Source organism: Somniosus microcephalus, unplaced genomic scaffold, assembly GCF_052327205.1.
Source record: "Somniosus microcephalus isolate GS21.2 unplaced genomic scaffold, FLI_Smic_1.0 unresolved_chr1, whole genome shotgun sequence".
Taxonomy (NCBI): domain Eukaryota; kingdom Metazoa; phylum Chordata; class Chondrichthyes; order Squaliformes; family Somniosidae; genus Somniosus; species Somniosus microcephalus.
Genome location: NW_028225179.1, coordinates 62,019,222 through 62,023,793, shown reverse-complemented (window position 1 = coordinate 62,023,793; position 4,572 = coordinate 62,019,222). Strand labels below are relative to the sequence as shown.

Sequence of the window (4,572 nt, the reverse complement as noted above, 5' to 3'; positions counted from 1 at the left end):
GAGCGGGACCGGTCAGACGGTCTGAACTTCACTGCTGTCGTGACCACACTCACTCCGGGAGCTGGGGACCAGCACACCAACTGATGGGTTTGTTGCCACATCTGAAATGCGGCTCCGAACTGTTGCTATTAACTGAGGCAGCGCTGCAGGATTCTGCAATGAGCTCTCACACAGTCGGTACCTCTGTAGAGTTTGAGAGTGTACAGAACTGTATCGATAAAAGGAGAATACCGCGTGGCTGTTAATGTATTTTATTAATCTCTGCCTGCAAAACATGATTGAACCAGGGACCTGTTGTACTTTAGACGGAAGTGATAACCGCTACACTTTGGAAACTGCTGCTCATTAAATAATTAGAGAAACAGCTCAGAACAGCAATTATAATCCACAAATACTCTTACCCTGCGATACGGATTCCATTCCACGTCGAGGAGTTAACTTTAAGAAAACTGTTTATTCTATTACATACATCTCATTAGACTGTGTGAGAAATTTGCTGTAATCGTCATTAATCAACCGGTAACTCACATGGTTAACGAATCATGGGCAAAACTTTAAAACGTTTCTTTGTTTTGCATGTGACGAATTTTCATCGGTTCTCATTTTGCAGACTGTATTTTAGGAGTTGGGTAAAAATGTTCAGTACTTATGACACCAGGATCTGGGGCAGCCTTTGGTAAATTCATAAGCTCGCGAACACATGAGAGTAACTCCTGCTTCACTCTTTCATATAAACCCAGACAATGCGCATCAATTAAACAACATTGCACCCCCGCACGATTAGACAACCTGAATTGTGCAAGTAAATGAGCGCGGATAACGAATACCAATCAAGCGCAGCTCTAGTGGCGCAATCGGTTAGCGCGCGGTACTTATATAGCAGTACAGGTTCGGAGAAATGCCGAGGTTGTAATTTCGAGCCTCACCTAGAGCAGCCAATGCTTTTGCTGTGCGCTATTTCGACCGGAGCAGAAGGTACAATTGTTTTTTCCGCAAACTATACACTTATTAGCTGTTCCACGTGGGCTCTTATGTTCCTCAGGCCCACTGTGTTCCAATAACGGATGGAAGATTTAAAGGAGCCCTTCAGTGTTACTTATTGACAGGAGGGAAGGTGGGGCCAGTTTTAACTGTTAAACCAGCAACTATCAGGCAAAGAATAATGTGCAGGAAATAAATTCGATTTCAAAGCAGTGGCTAAGTCTTTGGCACAAGCGAGAAGATGTGTAAACTCACGAGTTATCTGTACAGGTTTCCGATATCACGTTGAACACAAACAACGATTCACCTGAACATGATGTTGAGAATTACAAGGACGGAAGTTACGTTCAGACAATCGCCCAAACACCATATCAACAATTAGGCTATCGCCGACCCTCTTGTTATGGGGAGAATAGTGAGCAGATTCAGGAAAACTGCTCATATAAAGAAGTGGATTTAGGAAAAGATAAACATATTTCAAATTAATGAACACGACCTCTGCGAATTGGGTTCGCACTAGAGCAGAGAAACCTAATGTAACTTCGGACAAATATCGTCAGCTCCTTGGTCTTGGGGCATGATTCTCGCGTAGGACATTTCACAAATTAAAATGCGAGAGCTTCTGGGCTCAAATCCCAGACGAACCCCACGGCATTTAGATGAAACTCACCAACTCGGTCATCACAACTGGAATTGCTTTTCTTTAAAATAGACTAACGCACTAAATGATCCGGGATTGTGAGCACACCCGATTTAAACAGACACAGAATGATCCTTGACTGACCACGACCCCGCCCATTATAGACAGGGCTGATTATCATTGCTTATGTAATCGATGGAAACATAACTGGGGCGGTTTTTATAAAGGGCGGCCGATTACGATACGCAATTTATCTAGGGCGCCAAGTTGAAGTTTGACTCCATATCATTTTTCCCTTTATCTCCGTCATTTCATTCCAGCCGAATGAACAGAGACCTGAGCACATAATCCAGGCTGACACTCCAGTGCAGTACTGAGGGAGAGCTGCACTGTCGGTGGTGCCGTCTTTCCAGTAAGACCTTGAACCGAGGCCTCAGATCCCATGAGAGTATGCCAAAAAGAATGAGGATTTCTCCCCATTGTCCTGCCCATTATTTATCTCTCAACTAAAGACACTAAAACAGTAAATCTCCTCATTAAGTTTGATAAATATTTTTGAAATTACATTTCCTCCTAAAAGATAAAGTTGTTTTTCTGCTCCCTAATCATTTGGCTTTGTTCCCGCTAGTCTTTCATTTGGTGTCAATCGCTGAGGAAGGAAGACAGGTAGGGCTGATTCTCCATCTCTGATTTCCGTCCTGCCTTCATTCAAGAACTCCAGTGGTCTGTTTTAATTTCAACAAGATATGAAGAGTGCACAGACCTGAATCACCAGTGTGATTTTGACGAGATTGCGATTACAAAGCCTATTTTACGCAAAATTCAGTGAAATGCTCAGAAGGTTTATCAGCATCAATCGTGTAATGGAATAACGACGAGGACGAGATTCGGAACCTCACGTGCAAAGCACAATGGATTACACTGCGCTCAACCATTCCAAGGGATATGAGGAGAAGGCAGTGACAGGGTACTGAATTTGGATGATCAGCCATGATCTCATTAAATGGCGGAGCAGGCTCGAGCGGCCGAATGGCCTACTCCTGCTCCTATCTTCTATGTTTCTGTTTCCTGCTATTTGCATCTAAGCAGAAATACTCTGAAAGAAAGTCCCCTTCACCGCTTGTCCTGCCCGTGCACACAGACCTACAATGTTGAAAATGTACAATCAGCCCATGTAAGTAAATGGCCTTACGATATCTTCAGGTGAGGGGCTGTCCGAAATGGTCGGTTTGAAGGCAGATTCAGAACAGGTTTCGCCCAGTTATTTAAACGACCACGGCAGGACTCGAATCTGCAATCATCTGCTAACTGAATGATTCGCACCGAAGTCAAACCCCTTATCCATTTGACCACGTGACCACTTATGTCCGGATCTTCTTGTGATGTGGAGAATTGTGATCAGTTTCAGGGAAATGGCTCATATAAAGCAGTGGATTTAGGAAAATATAAACATATTTCATATAAATGAACAGGTCCTCTGCGAACTGGGTTTGCAACAGCGCAGGGAAACCTAACGCAACTTCGAGCCCAAATTCGGCGGTTCGTTGGTCTTGACGTCTGATTCTCGTTCAGGGAATTTCGATGCTTAAATAAATGCGAGAAATCCCGGGTTCAAGTCCCGGCCTGAACCCCGCCAACCTTAACAACGGGGTCATCACAGCTAAATTCGCACTCCTGTTAAAAAGACTTATACAATTGATGATCCGTGACTGTGCACTCACCCGATTTAATCATAGGGTCATAATCGCACAGACGGAGGTAATTCAGCCCATCGAGCCAGTGTCGGTTCTCTGTCGTGCAATCAAGTCAGTGCCATTCCCTTGCACTATCGCCGTATTTCTGCAAGTTTATTTCCCTCAAATGCCTATCCAGTCTCCCCTTGAAAACATTCAGTGTCTCTGATTCCACCAGTTCCAACGGCAGGGAATTGCAGGTCATCACCAGTGTGTAATTCTGTTACTTCACACTCCTCTGTATCTCTTGCCTATAATCTTAAATCCCCTAGTCCTTGTACCATCAACTAGTGGGAAAAGCCGTTCCCTGTCTCGCCTATCCAAACCCGTCATTATCTTGTACACTCCTATCAAATCACTCCTCAACCTCCTTTACTCTAATGAAAACAAATCCAGCTTCTCCAACATGTCCTTGTAGCTAAGATCCCCCATCCCCGGAACCAATCTGGTTAATCTCCTCTGCACCCTCTCAAGGGCCTTCACATCCTTCCTAAAGTGTGGTGACCAGATGAGACGCAATACTCTAGTTGCGGCCTAACCAGCACTCTGTAAAGTCTCAGCAAATCTTCTCTACTTTTGTACTCAATACCTCTATATATGAAGCCCAAGATCACAAATGCTTTGTTAACCACTCTCTCAATATGTCCTGCCACATCTAGGGACCTATCTACATTAACTCCCAGGTCTCTCTGTCACTGCGCACTATATATAACTGTGCCTTTGAGTGTATATTCCCTCTCCCTGTTCGTTCTGCCCAAATGCATCACCTCACAATTCTCTGTATTAAATCCCATCTGCAACTTGTCTGTCCGTTCTGCTAGCCTTTTTATGTCCTGTTGTAGTCGATTGGCATCATCATCACTGTGTGCCACATCCCCAGGTTTGGTGTCATCGGCGAATTTAGAAACTCTACTCCGTATTCCAATATACAGGTCATTTATATATATCAAAAAGGCAGTGGCCCCAGCACTGACCCTTGGGGAAAACCACTGTCTACCATCCTCCAATCTGAAGTACAGCCATTTACCACAATTCGCTGTTTTCTGTCTTTAAGCCAATTCATTATCCAAGCTGCCACTGACTCACCTATTCCATGGGCCTCAATTTTGTTAACTAGCCTTTTATGTGGTACTTTGTCAAACGCCTTCCGAAAATCCATGTAGCCAACATCCATTGCATTCACTTCATCAATCCTCTCTGTTACTTCATGAAAAAATT

At 44.0% G+C, this 4,572-nt stretch overlaps 1 non-coding gene across 1 annotated transcript; it reads left to right on the top strand.

Moving 5' to 3' along the window:
• Nucleotides 1–839: 839 nt before the first annotated feature.
• trnai-uau (transfer RNA isoleucine (anticodon UAU)) lies at nt 840–934 on the top strand. The gene is made up of 2 exons: nt 840–877; nt 899–934. It is a non-coding gene; the product is annotated as a tRNA-Ile (tRNA).
• The last annotated feature ends 3,638 nt before the right edge of the window (nt 935–4,572 follow it).